We start from the raw sequence: 16,517 nt of genomic DNA, 5'->3' as shown, positions 1-16,517 counted from the left end.
GAGGAAAAAAACCCAACCCTTTGCAAGTACTTTGGAAAAGTTCATGAAGTGTGTTTCTTTTTATTTGTTTAGGGCTTTACAGGGTATTAAGTTGTATCTGTCTGGATACATGCAATATTTAAATGCATAATGATTAAACATGTTGGAAAGGTGTTCTCAAAGCTTGCTTTTAATTATCTATAATACCTGTCAAACTGTCATCTCTTCTCCCTTCTGGCCCCACCTCACTCATGGGAAAACAGGCTTCATTACATGCCTAGAGGTCACTGAACCCATACAGTCATAGATCACTGGGGAAAAAATTGCAAAGATAAGATCTGCTGGAGTAATAAAAGAGCCTTTTTGTCAAATATGAATGCATTTATCGCCAGAAGTGACTGATTAAGTTGGGCTCTGTCTTTGCCAGGTGATTTCTGCTGTTCCATGAGGTATTTATTGGCCCAAAGTAGATGCGAGTGTCATCTACATAATAAGGAATCCACGACCTGTAGCGTGTCTTCTAATCAGTCCTTCGATTCCTCGTATATATGCTCATATATATGTGAGGGAGGAATTTACAGAATTGGTACCAGCTGAGTTACATCTTTAGGTAAGGAGTAATTACCAGTTCTACTCCAGAATCCCTTCTGGGAAGCAGGACGAGATTGGGCAGATGCATCCGTTGAGTGTTATGGAGCTGAATTACAAAAAAAACCTGCTGGAAAAAAGGGCACAGGGAGCTCAGTAGGGGCTCTTCCACACTTCGTGCCTCTCCTTAGATTTTAACTAAAATGGAGGAAGTTGGACTTGACTCTTCAGCCTGCTGGAGGTATAGCTTAACTGTTAAAGTCCTTCCTAAAAGAGCTATGAATAAAGAAATCTGATGGTTAGTTCACTTGAGCTAGGGTGCGCCAGCTGCCATGTTGCATGATCTGCAGGAAAAGGAAAATGAACCTATGTGGTTTTTAATCCTTAAATTAGGGAAAAAGCTATTTGAGAAAGGGACGAGTTGGACTGTTGAAACTAAGGGCTTTTTTTGTTGATCTTTAAAACAAAAGACTTTTTAAAATTAATTAAAGACTGGGCTCACTGTGTTCTTCTTGAATTGGAGCTTGCAGATGTACAGTTTGATGTTCAGAGTCCTTCATCAAACCTTCTCCCCACCCCTTTCCTCACCTGTATTTGAAAATTAGTGACAAACTGGTGGACTCTTTTGGCTACTGGAATTTGTGGAGGAGCTAGTTGTGAACACATTGTTGTATTTGATACCTGTCTGTCTACATGTGTTAGGAACAAGGATTGGTGGGCTGTGCCCAGGAGCATGTATCTATTGAAAAAACCCAAACCAAACTCCTAAAAAATGTCTTTTCTGTATGACAAGATCAGTATGGAGGGATTTCTGTGTGCGGCTTCTGAAAATACACTTTCCACTCTGTGTTTCCTCGATGAAGCTCTGCAGATTCCCTCGTATTACTGGCAACAGGCTCCCTCTCCTGGGGTGGAGCTCAGAAAACCTGATGCTGCTGCTATTTGTTAATGCTGGTGTCTGTCTATCTTCTCCTAGCCCCCCCCCCCCCCCCCCCCCCATTATTTCATCCATGGAGTGGAAGAAGCCCACTTCATACTCCTGACTTCACTCCTGGGCTGTATCTGTTTTGCTTATGGTGGCCAGTGGACTGCATAGAGTCCTTGCTCTCATGTAAGCTGCTGGAAAACACTGCCAGCACTGCTCATCCCATCAGTCTTTCCAACATGTGGCTTCAATCTGCTTTGTATTGTGGTTTTATACTCAATTATGTGGACCTCTCCGCTGTCTCAAGGCAAGTGGCCAGTAGACGTCCTCCACTCCCTGTTGTGCTCACCAGGGATGCTTCACACCTTCCATTCCCACTTATCTTTGCCACCCCCTATATTTGTGTGCAAGAGGTGCTGCCTTTCTCGGTCCTATCCATTTCCAGTCCCTGGTGTGTATTGGGATAAAGGCTGGATGTGTGCCCTCAGGGACTGGTGATGCTGCCTACTCAGGGACTTTGCCATTGGCAGCAGCGGTGGGGTGTAGCCTAACACTGCATTGAAAGGTTGGGGATTTTGTTGTTTTGCTGACTTCTTCTGTTGTGGGTTTCGGTGTTTGGGTGTTTTTTTTGTTTTTTTTTTTTAAGGGTAGGACTTAATATCTGCTATTGGAAAAATGAATCCTCCCTCCCAGCACTGACTCCTTCAGCTTCACGGTGTTATCTTGAGTCTTTCAAAAGTAATACTAATGCAAAGATTTGCTTTGGTTACTTGCACGCATGAAGAATCATTAGACCTGAATTTATATGATAATTTTATTTCCCCTCAAGCTGTTTTAGCTGTTATTCTGCAGGTAAAACCGAGAGCTGCCGTGAGGCGTTACCCTGGCTGCAGCAGGAAGCTGCAGCCCTCCAGCTGGGCTGGCACTGCCGTCCCTGCTCCTCCTCTGCCTCCTCGCTCCCGCCGCTGACGCACTCGGCTGGGCAGGACCGCGGGGCCTGGGAGGCAGCGGCGCTGGGCAAGCGCTCGCCTTGTTGCCTGCAGTGCACCGCTCACCTCTCCTGCTCTTCCCTTCCAGGCGCTTCGTGTGCGGGGCTGGGAAGCAGAGAGGAGAGGAGCGCTAGCGAAGCCCGGCACGACGCTACCGGCATGGGGAAGTTGAAAGGCAACTTTTAATTTGAAGGAAGTTCAGCTCACAAAGGAGACACCGGCAAGATCCTTGGGTCCAGGAGTTGCTCTGCTGAAGCGGCGGAGGGATTGCAAAGCACTTCATCTTGCAGAGGCCTTGCTGCTGTCTCCCTCTTCTCTTGCTGTAAGCATCGCATCTGGCTGGCAGCTGGGAAAAGTTGGCTGCTGTTATCTGCCGCCTGATTTCCGTGAGTGAGTAGCTCTCTGGCTCTGGATGATCCTGTTTTAGTTAAAAGGCGTGTTCAACTGCTGGTGAAGGGCCGGGGGCTGTGTTTTGGAAGCGAGCAGAAGGACGCGGATACGATGAGATCTAAAATACCTCTTTTGGGGATTTTTTTTTTTTTGAAGGAGGCACTCAAGCTTGTGATTAGTCTCTTGGTGGGTTTTTTGGGGGTTTTTTTGCCCCATAAAAGCCAGCCAGGCTGCCAGTGATGGGGGCAGCAGTTACCCAGCTGGTGAGTACCCCTGTCTTGTCCCCCCAGATTGTGTGCAGAACCTGGCATGTTTCCGTCAAACATGTTCATCTCTCACAGTGGTCAGAAGTCACAATGCAGTGGGAGTCTCTCTGTGGTTTCCAGGTTTGGAGGTTTCGTTTGCAGTACAAGGTAATCAGTTATTTGGTGTGGCGGTGGCACTTGCACAAACTAGAAGTCAGGGACAAGCTGCTGTCCCTTTTGCCATCTTGGACACCTCTCCCCACCCCTAAACCCTCCTTAATTGCTGCCAGATATCCCCAGGGCAGTTGCAGTGAATGTTTATATGAAACAGTAAGAGCAATAATGTGTTTTAGACTTCATATGAGTTTTTTAGCAGCTGTTCATAGTAAGGGGCAGTGCCATGCAACTGTGCTGCTCTGTGTGTGTCACGGTGTTACCTGCCACCCAAAACTGTGAATGCTTCAGTTGTAGAGGAGGGTGGCCCTGGGTGTGCAGAGGAACACAGTCATGGGGAAACCACAGAAATCTGCTCAGTGAGCTGAACACGCTTCAGAAAGAGAACTATAACTTTGTAAGCTGGGTCTTAAGATAAGCAGCTGAGTATTTCCATGGAATGTGATACTATTTGTGTATTTCTGGCATAGCCACCTTTTCTTCTCATCGTAAACCTCTTTTGAACTGAATGCTTTAATTTGGAAGCTTTCTAATAGATCTATAATGATGAGTTGAACAATTTTTTTTTTACTTGACTTTTGGGGAAGAAAGTAAAAAACTGGTGCCTGCAGTAGCTCACCTCTGTATGTGTATATTTATATATATATATTTGTTGTATATATACACACATATGTATACACACAGAAGAGCTACTCTAGGCATTTGTAAGTTGATTGGGTTATGCAGATGAAGGCAGGAAAGCAGACCATAACAAAGCACGCTCTTAGCAAATATCTGCTTACAGCACTGTCAGATAAATCATTAACAGATGGTCCCGGTGCTTGTAAAAGCTGCTGAAGAGGTTTCTCACCCCTGAAACTCCTTTTTTCTAGGAGGTAAGAAGTGAAGTTACTTTCAGGTCTTGGTTTTGTGCATTGGGTGTTTGCTGCTGTTTCTGTACTGGTTAATAAAGTGATGTAGTCCAGTGGATTAAGGATGGGAGAGGACCTCCTGCCCATGCAGAAAGAATAAAGTGCTTTTCTGAGAGAGTAGCTCAAACGAAGGCTGAGGGGGAAAACACAGCATGCTGGCTGCTTGGTGGGATCAGCTCATGCATTGCTATTGTGCTGGAGGAACTGTAGGTGGATAATGCTTTTATTTCATGCAAGCAAGAAACTTGTGCTCTTAAGCAGTTTTGGTTAAGGGGGAATCAGTGTTTCAACTCTTCGTTGAAATAACTCGAGGCCAGGAAGAGTTTTGCAGGAACTGGCGACTAAGATGCATGGTTATGCACAAACCAACAAGAGCAGCATGCTTTTCTGGGCTGTTGCTGGCTTGTGTAGTGGAGAACAGGTTCTCAGACCTACTTACCACTTGTGCTGCATGTGGATACCGTCTGTTGTGTTCATGGTAGGCTTTCTCTTCCCTGGCCACAGCAGCATTGTGGCAAAGACTATCAGTTTTTTGCTGCTTACCTACCTGTAAATACTGTAACTCATAAACAAAACTTATTTTTCAGTGGGTTTATGGCTGATGGGCTGTTTTGCTCAGCAGCTTTGTTTCCTGGGATCCTGTGATTTGAATCTGTTTGAACTGGGAAGATTTGTTGTGTGTCTTGCCATGCTTAATTCCACACCAGACTTCTGTTTTCCTGACTTCTGTTTCTGTAGGCGTGTAAGAAATTGATTTCTCTGAGGCATTTGATACTTATAATCTGTACAGTCCTGTCTGCATTTGCTTTTAAGTTTTGATCGATTGTGTTTGCAGTAAGCCTATTTTGTGCAAGTAACTTGAAGTATAGAAAATATGTAGCATATGAAAACACATTATATGAAAAACAGCAATAGTAGCCTCATTTGCAATGTTTGCAGCCATTGCTTGAACAAAAGAAAAAAGGCTTAGCTCAAGATCAGCTTAAGCTATTCTAGTTGTCCACATCCAAGAGCATGACTCAAAACTTCCAGCTAAACTCTTAAGGTCCCTGAATTGGCGTTGGAGTTGTGCCTTGCCACCCCAAGTTGTGTGCGTTCTAGGTGCCAGGCTCTCAGCCCAGCTGTCTGGGCCAAAGGTCTGCCTGGTCCTACGAGGAGATTCTCAGTTTTGTCCCTGGAGATGCCTGGTTCTAATAAGATCTTTGAGAGCACAGCTCAGAAACCTGGACCTCCCTTTAAAAAAAAACTACAAATCCAAAAGCCTGCTTTGTGCCGTTCCGCATGGTGCAGCCGCTTTCACAGCCTCTGCTCTGCGTTCCTAGGTTTCCATCCGCCTGTGAAAGCCTGAAACTGTTCTTGCTGCTCAGGAAAGTGCCCTTTTTGCTTGGCTAACTTTACAGGGCTGCTGCACATTATCTTTTTAAAGCTGAGCTTTTTAAAGCTATTCTGCCACGTGAGGAGAGAATTGAGGGTTGTCCGTGTGTCTGTGTTACACCTAATACAAGTGCCTGGAGGAGGTATCCAAACCTGGAGGAGAAGATGAATCCAAACCTTTCCCTGAGAGATGTGTTGAAGGAGTTGTCTCTACTGGGGACATCCCAGCAAGTGCTCTCAAGTGCTGTATCAAGTGGTAACACTGTTTTGCAGAAGGCGGGTGTGGGTCCCTCTATCTCTGTCCTGAGAGAGCCAGCCAGGGCAGCTAAGTGCAGAAGTGGGTCCATGCTCTGAATCTTTGCTTAAGCCTCCCTCTACTTTGAGTTTTTAGGGACAAGAGGTGCTGATTGGGATCTCAGATGGTTTACATGAGCCAGGAGAGCAGCAGTCCTTTGGACAACCAGGTTGCCATGCTCTGTGTTCGGTAAGAGCCATTGTGGCCATGAGGGACAGGGAAAAGGAAGACAGTCCCATTCCCTCTCCGCTACCTTGAGCCATGGGTGCAGTGTAGCATTTGAGAGTGTCTCTGCTGCCCCTTGGGCACTTGCCGCTGGCCTGTGGGTGATTTTTTGCTGGCTAAATTGGCTTTATGGAGCACTTGGTCGTCTCCAGCTGCTTTCTGCGCTGTCTGCATGGCAGAGAAGGTGGGGGAAATTCTGGTTAAAAATAGAAAGGCAGAGTAGGAAACTTGAGGTATAGTTTCAACATACAGCTGAACTGCTATGACAACTCGCTGCTGCCACCGAAAGGGGAAGGACCTGCTTATGCTTGTGTGACTGTGCAGCCAGCTGGTTTGGCCCCCCAGTGCAGCAGAAAACGAGGAAAAGAGCAGTTTTTCCTCTGTGCAGTTATCCAGGTGCAAGAGAGGAGGGTGAGGATACAAGACAGGAGGGAGGGAATGCCTCTCAGAAAAGGCTTGTTGAACACTGCTTGCACAGGTAATGCAAGTTCAGTTGCACATGGGCTGGAGCTGAATTCAGGTGAGCAGCTCAAACACTTCGCATTAGTAGCGTCAGCTCTGTTGCGTGCTTAGCTCAGGTTTAAAATCAGAGCTACAGCACACATGCTGCTGTTTCTAGCTGGGGCTGAGCTAATTCAAGTTAGTCTATCCAAGTTAAGAACAGAGTCTTAAAGGAAGTTTACTTTGCTGTTTGAATCGTTCATATTCTGATAGTTTATGGGGAGAGTTTGAGTAGTTGGAAAAAAACCACATAAAAAGTACTCGGGCCTTCATTTCACTTACTACATGTAAATGCATTGTTTGATTATAGTATTACACTCTTATAAGAGACTTTATTTTGCAATAAGCATATGAAGTGTCAGGAGAAAGGTAGTCAACAGATGAACCAAGGGTAACTATATTGTGTGCCTTGTAAATGGCAAGCTTTTTAAGTATTGCTTTTAGGAAGTGACAAGCATACAGTGTTTTGTCAGCAGCTCTTCACTTGGTGTTTATTCCTTGTGGTTGTCACTGGTGCTTGTAACTTTGGATATATTTTCTGTTGCCTTTCCTAAAATAAGGGCAAAAGCCAGTTAAGGAAACTGTTGTTTTCTTTGCTGGAAAGTTTGTTTCCTGATGCTTTTTTTTGTCTTTGGTCTTGGGGGCTTGGTTTCTTTTTTATTTGCCCTCTTTTTTTTTTTAAACTCTCTGTCAGTTTTGATAATGGTGTGATTTCTCAAGATGCTCTGTGGTTCAGATGAGCTCCTTTTGTCTTAGCACTCCCAGCCACACGTCGATAACCAGTGAACCATCCTGTTCAGTGCCAAATGAAGAAGGAAATATCCAGGGGCATTTCAGATATCCTGGATATCCTTCCTAGATGGATCCTAAAAAACAGCATGTGTGCTGAACGAAGTATTCCCTGTGCAGGACATCGTGGAGGAAAAACAGCAGTTAGTTCAACATAACTAAATAATGTTTAGCTATATAACATTCAGAAAACCTGTAACAACACTTCCCGTGGGCAAATGACTTGAAGACAAACAGCATTTATTCAAGAGGCTGTAGATACAAGCGTATCTAGAGCTTGGTGGAATTTGGTATTAAGTTGTATTTTAGCTCTTGATTTGTGAAAATGGAATGATTCTGTCTTTTAAAAGTGAATTTAAGAATTGAAGTTACTCTTTCAACCTCCAGACAGGAATCCTGAAGACAAGCAGCTATTTTTACTCAGTTGAGTTTCAAAATGCTTCAGGATGCTTTCTCCCTTGCTACTAGGTTGCTTTTCATAACCAGGAGTAAAAATTCATTGGTCCCAGCAATGTATATAATACTGTTTTCTTGTAAATTTAAAAGATCGTTTTAGCAGTGAAGCAGATTTTTCACCAGTAAGAATACTGACACTGTTACACTTTATTAATTTTTACAAACTGTGTAGTTGAACCCAGTCAAATCCATTTATTTATACTGGGGAAGATGATACTGTGGGATTGGTAAATACTAAGCATTAAGAAGGAGGAGGATTTAGTAGGAAGACCACCAGCTAGTTAGTTTTGGTGCAACTTTGATTTCAGCTTCTTAGTCTTCTCAACTCTCTGTGTTTTTTCTGTATTAGTTCTAACTCGGTTTTTGTTTTGAAATTTTCTCTTTTAATCCCAGCCACCTGCTTTTCTTTGGGGACATTCATCTGTTCTAAGCTAGTCACACCCTACCTAAATCTGCAGTGAAATCCTGGCATTGTTCAGCTCTCTGCAGTGCGTTTGCATGTTGTACTTAGGTTAGAACAACAAAGATCTGACCTGGGCAAGCATCGAGAAACTTTATTTTGTGTTAGTATAGTTGCAGAGAGAGAACAGAAGAGGTGCTTCAGGTGATGAGGGTATCTCTAGTCCTGTTAAACTTGAAGCTATGAAAAGCAAATAATGTATTGCAAATGCAAAATGAGAAATGAAAGCAACTTTCTGCTGTGTTAGAGTGTCTTCGTTATCACGGTTCTCCTTGCAGTTTCAGAAAACATAAATTGTGGAGCTGTTAGCTAGGGACTGAGATTTTATAGAAAAGAAGCAGCACTTTTAGCGAGGCTAGAGTAAACTCTTATAACCTAGGGGAACAGTTTGCCCCTGTTCTGATTTCTGAGCTACGAAATTTGCATGAACAACCCTCTCCCAAACCACATATATATTTTTAAATGATAAAAATATCTTCCCTGTATAATAAATATATAACTGTCTAGCAAAGGGACTACTTAAAAACATTTTCCCTGTATGCGGTGGCCTGTCTTTTGCAACTTGTTAGGGAAAGGTGGGAAAAGAATTGATGCAATAATTCAGGGTTACTTAAGCTAAAAGCACTCAGTTACTGAATTAGATTTATCTGGGAGGAAAGTAAGTCAGGCTTAGACTTTTGTTAATGTTTAATATGCTGTAAGTGTCTTCCCAGGCATAATTGAGCCATCAGCACAGGAGTGATCCTGTCAGAGGAGTTTATTTTGAGTGATAATGGAGCCTGCTGTGGCTTTCATTTCAATGCAGCCTGAGCTAGTGGAATGAACAGGGCCATAATTTATTTACAGTGCTCAGGATCATTTCAGACTGATTCTCCTTCTTTTCAAAATCCTTGGAAGGGGAGGAGGAAGAGGAGGAGGCTGCTGAGGCTCGTTGGGACTGCCTGGGCTGGGCTGCCGGCACTGCTGCCCATCTGTCACAAGGTTATCTGAGATATTCTGCTCTCTGTTTTGCATGATGGTTTTTCTCTGCCTTGGTTTGAGCAGCCTTTCTGTTTTCTCCTAAGCCTGTTGACTTTTAGTCTGGAGCATGTGCCGATCGGCTAGGGAAGGCCTGACAAGCGGGACTGAAATAAGTTGCAGAGGCTGGAGGAAAGAAGGGAAGAAAGAACAGATGCTACTGCTTCTGAAAAGAAAATTAAGGAAGAAAAAAGGTAGAGGGCATGAACACCCGCACTGTTTTTTGTTTAGGTCTCAGTTTGGGATGAATACTCCGATTGATCTTCCTGAATTTTTTTTTTCTTCCTGATTTTGCTAGATTCCTGCCTAGTACAGTTTGTCTCCTACAGCTTGCTCTACTGATGAATCATTGATCTGCATCGATAAATCTAGCTTTATACAGAGCTTTGAAACAGGGAAGAAGTCCTGTCTATAAGTACCTTTCAAAATAGATAAGCAGAAGTGATTTTATACTCAGAAGTCACTTTGGTGTGAAGTTGGCTTTCAGTTTTGTTGAACTGCTGAATAATCTGGGCAGGAGGCAGCTGCGAGCTGATGTGTGGCTTCAGGTTTTCCCTGCGCTTGGGGAAGACCTGCTATTTCTGGAGCTTCAGTGTGGACCTGTTGAGCTTTATAGTCCCCTATGGTAGGAAAGAGCATTGCTGTCTTGAAGCTTCACGTGCCCTGTCCTGTTCTAGAGAAGTCACTTGTGCAGCTAAGCACAGTCTTCATCCTGAACTCACACACAAAAACACACAGAGAATGGTATGGGTTGGAAGGGAGCTCTGGAGATCATCTCATCCAACCCCTGTGCTAAAGCAGGTTCATCTAGAGCAGGCTGCACAGGACCAGGTCCAGGTGGGTTTCAAATATCTCCAGAGAAGGAGACTCCACAGCCCCTCTGGGCAGCCTGTTGCAGTGCTCCGTCACCCTCAGAGGGAAGAAGTTCTTCCTCATGTTCAGCTGTAACTTCCTGTGCTTCAGTTTGTGCCCGTTGCCCCTTGTCCTGTCGCTGGGCACCACTGAAAAGTCTGGCCCGAACCTCTTGACACCCATGCTTAAGATATTTGTAAGCATTTATAAATGCTTATAGTTTTGCTCCCAGTATCATCAGCAGACTTGCTGAGGGTACACTCCGTCCATTCATCCAGGTCATTGATGAATAAGTTGAACCATACTGGGCCCAGTACTGAGCCCTGAGGAACACCACTAGCTGCAGGCCTCCAACCAGACACTAGATCCCAACCCTCTGGGCTCTGCCATTCAGCCAGTTCTTAATCCACCTCCCTGCCTACGTATCGTTGTTTGAAAGCTGCTGTGCATTTTGAGTCAAATTTTGCAAATACAAGAAAGAAGTTGCACATTGTGAACAGGAGTTCTGCAACAGTGTTATTTGTCAGTCAACTGCCTGAAACAAAAAATATTAAGGAAAATGAGATGGCAGTGATTAGGGGCAAGTCTTGCATAGTTAGCTATTACTCTTCCCCAGCGAAATTAGCCAAAGCAATATTTCTAACTGCTTACACTTGAAATGGTAAAGACATTGTGTTTGTGCTCACGTGCGTGGCAGTGCTGGAAAACAGATACAACAACAAGTTTCAATAGGGTAATTCATAACTACTGTCATGTCTTCAAGCAGCTTTGTAGAGAAACCTGGCAGAAGGACTGTTTCAGCCATCCTAGCTTAATTACCAAACTGGTGAGTGTCCCGCCATCCCATCGCAAGTGTTATGTTTGGTGCAGATCCACACCAAAATCATCAGATGTTTGTCTTGAGGTTTGATTCTGCCTTTCACCTGCTTGGCCTAATTAAATAATACATGAATCAAAGTGATTTGTGCATTTGTAGGCCGTGTGGATCATGAAGGCGGATATAAATGCAAGACTTGTTAAAACTTCCTTGCCTGCTAACCAACCCTGAAGTCTGTACCCTCCATTAGGGGACCCAAGTCCCATTATCCTCAATGTTTTATGCAGCATCTATAACAACAGGGCCTGCTGCTTATGCAAGTGTATGCATTTATATTTTACGTCTCTGCCTGCCATTCATATTTTATTTAATCAAGAGTGTAAGGAAATTGGTCACTTGGCAAAAGGTGGCTTTTAGTGAACTAAGGAAATGCAAGTTTCCTAATTTTGGGGCTGATGCTGTGTGTGTGGTACTCCCATCCCTGGTGGCTGTACCACTTTTTCTCAGGATCTTTCTAAATATTGATCCTTCTTTGTTTCTCCTCCAGAAGTGAGGAGAGCCTTCAGCCCCACTATTGATAACCTGTGTCCTGCAGCCCTCCAGGGAGGGCAAGAAATCCCCCTAACAGATGGGAACATGATGTCCTTGTACTCTCCTATAGCTGAGAGCTTTTCTGGTCCGAGATCAGCATTTTTCCCCTTAAATCTTAATTCACATGGTGCCGTGCGTGTGGCACGTCTTGCATTTCAGCTGGGACGAGACAGGCTGCGTTACCCATGTGCATACGCTGTGGCTGGACTGGGGTGGTTCATGAGCTGCTGTTGTGTTTGCTGTTTGCCTGCACTTGGTGGGAGATGCTGTTTTGACTCCTGGGCTGTTGCTGTGAGGCCAGGGTTTTGTAATTTGGCTGCCGAAGACCGATTCAGACCAGCATAAATTTTTTGTAGGATCAAATTAAATCAAATCCCTACATTGTTTCACTAATGACATGAAATGAAACGAACAATAAGACACTTTTCTGGTGCAGTTGTGGTGCCACATAGGGTGAGCTGCATATTTCATCAGGATTTCTGCCATGGTACTTTTATCCCCTTGCCCACATTAAATATTTGTGAATGTAGGTATTTTCATGAAAGGTTTTGGAGTGCCTAAGGGTAGATAATAACATACATCTTTTTAAAAGCAAATTTCATGTGTATTTGTGTTCTGTGCAGTCTCTGGTAATGCAGCCCCATCCTCACCCCCACTAAAAACACCCAAGCCAAAAAAAAAAAAAACCAACAAACCCCAAATGCAAATTATTGTGACTGTTTAATATCTTTTAGTGTGAACACTTTACAGTACTTGATCTTATCGTTTCCAAAACAGTACTTTTTTTTCCATCAGTAATCATTTTAACAGATCCATGTTGCTTACAAGAGAAGCACTGGCATTGCCAGAGGACCAATGGTGAATTTTCATGACCTTTCTACGTGGAAGATTTTTTTTTAATGGCCTATTATTAAAATGCCATATTTCATCAGGTTTAGATGATCTTGAAGAAGTTCTTAGGATTTAGCTGAAAAATGCATGTCAGACCACAGTTCAAGGATAGTCCTGTAGAGCGAGTCTGACCATGGAATGGGTAGTAAAGCAGCAGTTATGTCAGGTTGGCCCCTGTTTGTTTTGTGCTCTTAAAATACTCTCTTCTGTGTTTAGGAGGTGTATATGTTTCCCCAGGCCTTAAGGGTGTGCTGCATAGTCATGGAGCCTGTCACGAGGTGGCTGGAAGGGGTTTTACTGGTGTCCTACTCTGAAGGTCTCCTCATCAGATGAGTTTCTGCACTACCCTAACATCCAAAGCGCTCTGCTGCTCAGGTGACCCCCTGCACATTAGAAATATCAGTGTAACTGTTATTACCTTGTTTTATTTGCTTACTCAGGTACACAGCAGGGATATTGCATCCTGTTGGACAGCTCTGGAAAGTGCATCTTCTGAGTATTTACCTATGGAGAGGGCTTATTCCAAGTGAGCCATTTGCATCTTGCTGTTAAAGGTTGATTTAACAGAATATTGTACTCTCCTGCGTGCCTGCTGCTTTGTTATCTACTTTGCCATTCGTCTTCTAGCTTCAACCTCAGTAGCTTTTTCCAGCCGTGCTTCTCTTGTGATCTCGTATTTTTTCCCACTGCTCAGCAGAGCTGTGGCTTTGCGGCCGACACTGATCTGTTTGGGAGAGGGGAGCATGGCTGCGCTCGGTGAGGCAGGTCAGAGTTTGGCTGTTTTCAAGCTGCGCCTCATCAGTGTTACTGCCTTGCTTTTGTTAATACCTTGCTAATCTGGGCTTCGCCCATCTGCTTGCAGAAAGCTACGTCATCCACGTGACCACAGATTTAAATCCTTCCTCCTCTCCTTCCCTCTTGTCTTCTTCCCTGCAATTTATTTTGGTTCCTCTTTCTGTGGCTGGAAGGAGAATAGTGCTACTGGGTTTCTGCAGTTCTCTTGCTGCTGTAAATGAGCTGAGGTTGTCCTCCTTATTGCAGGTAACCTATTTGTGTAACAGGAGCTATGAAGACTGGTCTTGTTGTGATCCTTCTGGAGTGACAGGCGTCCCTTAATTGATTAACTGGTTAGTTCATGTGTCTGCTTTCAAGGAAGGAATGCTGATTTATTCCCCCCCCGCAAGGGCGGACACACTTTTCAATGTCTAAACCAACTGAAATTATCTGAGCAATTTGATTTGTTTGCTGTGAGCAGCATGTGGATTGTTCACCACAGGGAGTTACAGTTGTTATGTGCTCGATAAAGCATACGCACTGTGATGTAGTCCATGGATGCTTATGTTCGGGTGGATTGTGGAAATGACATTACATCTAGTGCTGTGCCACAAGCCATTAACTCCTCCCACCTAATGTACAATTTAATGAAAGGAAATATGGGATTTGAGGAGTTTATCATACTATTCATAGCGTACGGCTTGCTTTGTCTTCTTTTAGATAAAAGAAAATGTTTAGACTATTAACCAAAGTTTGCCAGAGGCTGCACACTTGTGCTTGCAGCTGGACAATCATGTGCAGGCTGGGTCTGGTCCCTCCATCCCTTCTGTGGCAGGAGAGAGGTATCACATGAACATCCATCGCAAGAGGCATCTGCCTTAGGTATTTTTAATTATTTCTGGTTCTGAAAGGTGTATGAACTGTTGACTGAGCTTTGCACTCTGATTTGAGTCACTTTGCAGCATTTTTATGGGTTGTGGGTAGGTAGTGTATGATAGCATTTTTGGAGGGGGGGGGAAGTTTGTGAGCTGAAATATTATTTTTATTAAATACTATTTTAAAATGTAGCTTAATTTCCATGACATGAATGCAAGCTACTCATACTTACCCAGTACCTCAAGCTGAGATTCTCTTGTTTGGCTGGTTACAGGTTAATTCTTGAACTGGCTCAACTGATGCGTTCAAAACCTACCACTTCAGCATGTGAATCTGTTACGCAGTCATCCGGTCTTTCGTGTTCTGTATACCAGATAGTGGAGTCACTGCCTGCAGAAGAAAGGATGGCGGAGAGCTGCCCTGCCCGAGAAACTCCCTGGGATCATAGCTGGAGTTGCTGGGTGGCTAATGGACATCTCCATAAAGATGTTAGGACATGATGCAGGCACATGTCCTGTACCTCAAGTGTGTCACTAGAAAAATAAATTTGGAAGTAATTGGATATGTGCAGGAAGAACTTACTTTTGAGGCTTTCAGTTGATCATTGCAATACTCATAATTTTAACAGTTAAATAGCAAGATACAGATTTCTTATCTTTCCTTGTCTCTCGTTATTTGTGAGCATAGTTCATCATAACTTTAAGCTGAGAGAAATATTTAAAACATAAAGTATTTTGCAGACTTTGAACACATTATAATGGTTTCAAGGGATTCTGCTTGTGTTCTTGGAAATTGTTTGACTGATACGTGGTAGTACACGCAGTCGCCATCATTGTCAGCATGGAAGCAAGCGTATTTTCAGTTTTGTTTTGTGCTCTTAAAATACCTGGCAAATAGAATTTTAGGAACACTGGAACACTTAATGTTTTGAGTAGGATGTTTGTGCATACCTGTTCTTTGAGTTCAATGCTGAATAGTTGTCAGAAGCAAGATTTAAGCAGGATTTGCCAGTGTCACAGGATAATCAATGGGAGGGATGGCGTGTCTGGTGTAGATTTGGAGCAGCTGGGTATGGGTTGTTGATGGTGATAAGATCTGAAGTCTGGTACAGAGATAAAGCTGCTTTTCAGTGCTGGGGGAGGAATATCTTGGGATTCTGAAGTCCAGATTCTGAAATCTGGAGCTTGTTGCAGCATCAAAGTGTCACATTTGGTGGTGGCAGCAGCAGTCTTGAAGCACCAAGGAACAATCATGAAGTTATCTATAAAAGGCAAAAAAAAAAGGGACCCTTAGACCAGGGAACAGAGCTAGTCTGAATTGTGCCATCCATTTCTGGTACTCTTGCTTTTGAAGAAGGAGATGCTGGATGGCTGGACTGGAGGGGAGAGAGGATTCATCTCTCCAGCTACACTGGATTTTGCTGAATGAACGCAAGCCTGCTTTTGCCATCAAGCCAAATGCTGACAGTGGCACATCTCAACTGCAGACGGCAAGACTTGGCATCCGTGCAACTGGTGGCAAAGAGAGTAAGGAAGGTGGATGAAATTTGGCAAGCGAGGTGAGAGACATTTTTCTTGCTTGTAGTGTTAGCCACAAAAGGAAGATGCCAGCACAGTTCATCTGAATTTTCAGTAGATCTGGCTCTACTAAGACAGGTTCCCATCATTAAGACTGTACAGCCACAACTTGCTGACAATCAAAAATGCTTCTTTTTTTTTTAAATTTTTTTCTAGCCTTTCCTGGGATTCTAGTTGTTCTAGACCAACTGTGCAATAGAAGTCTTCCTCTCCTTCATACAGAACTGTCTGTTCCAGATCTAAATATTTGCTTTATGGTACAACTTTGAGCATGTGTTGCTGGAAAGAGGAGGAATATGTGTTAAAAAATTGGGTTAGGACTATTTATACCAGAAATAATCTTGAATATTTGTGGTGTTCTTGTCTTTCAGACCAGGGATCAGTATGTGTTGTATGAAACTAATAAAGGCAAACTCAGGAATTGTTTTGTTTTACACGGGTAATAGCACTGAAAATTAGTAGTGTCGATGGTATGCATTTGGGTGAGTTTATGAATAATAACAGCTGAAATGCAGAGAACATCATCTTGCATGAAGATGCATAGATATTTATATTTCAGCTCTTGAGGCTTGAAGTCTTTTTGATCTAGGTCTGATGTGCTGGACTTCAAAAGTAGTGTATTTGAAATAAAATATTTATATTTCTAATGAAATATGAAAACATTATTCTAGACTGGGATTCTGAGTGTGTAAACTCGCTTTTCTTTTGCTTTAGTCAGAACTCAGGGGAAAGCAGTTTGGAGGAAGCAACTGTTGTGGTCTGGATGCTGTCTAATAGGGTTGTCCAGTAAAAAACTGAAATATTAAAAAAATACGGCAGTT

At 43.4% G+C, this 16,517-nt stretch overlaps 1 protein-coding gene across 9 annotated transcripts in view; it reads left to right on the top strand.

The window, feature by feature from the left end:
* SGMS1 (sphingomyelin synthase 1) overlaps nt 1-16,517 on the top strand; it is a 105,141-nt gene that overhangs the window by 62,815 nt on the left and 25,809 nt on the right. For 3 of the 9 annotated variants that reach the window (XM_075423243.1, XM_075423246.1, XM_075423248.1), the window contains one exon: nt 2,570-2,871. The exons of 2 other annotated variants lie outside the window; for them this stretch is intronic. The gene's annotated coding sequence lies outside the window, so the exon portion shown is untranslated. Of the gene's footprint in view, nt 1-2,463; nt 2,872-12,827; nt 12,845-16,517 lie in introns of those variants that run through there. 4 more of the 9 variants (XM_075423247.1, XM_075423249.1, XM_075423244.1 and 1 more) reach the window with 4 other exon arrangements.

The sequence above is a fragment of the Opisthocomus hoazin genome, chromosome 6, assembly GCF_030867145.1.
Source record: "Opisthocomus hoazin isolate bOpiHoa1 chromosome 6, bOpiHoa1.hap1, whole genome shotgun sequence".
Classification (NCBI taxonomy): domain Eukaryota; kingdom Metazoa; phylum Chordata; class Aves; order Opisthocomiformes; family Opisthocomidae; genus Opisthocomus; species Opisthocomus hoazin.
The sequence above is the reverse complement of the archived record's forward strand: the minus strand, read 5'-3'. Positions and strand labels throughout refer to the sequence as shown.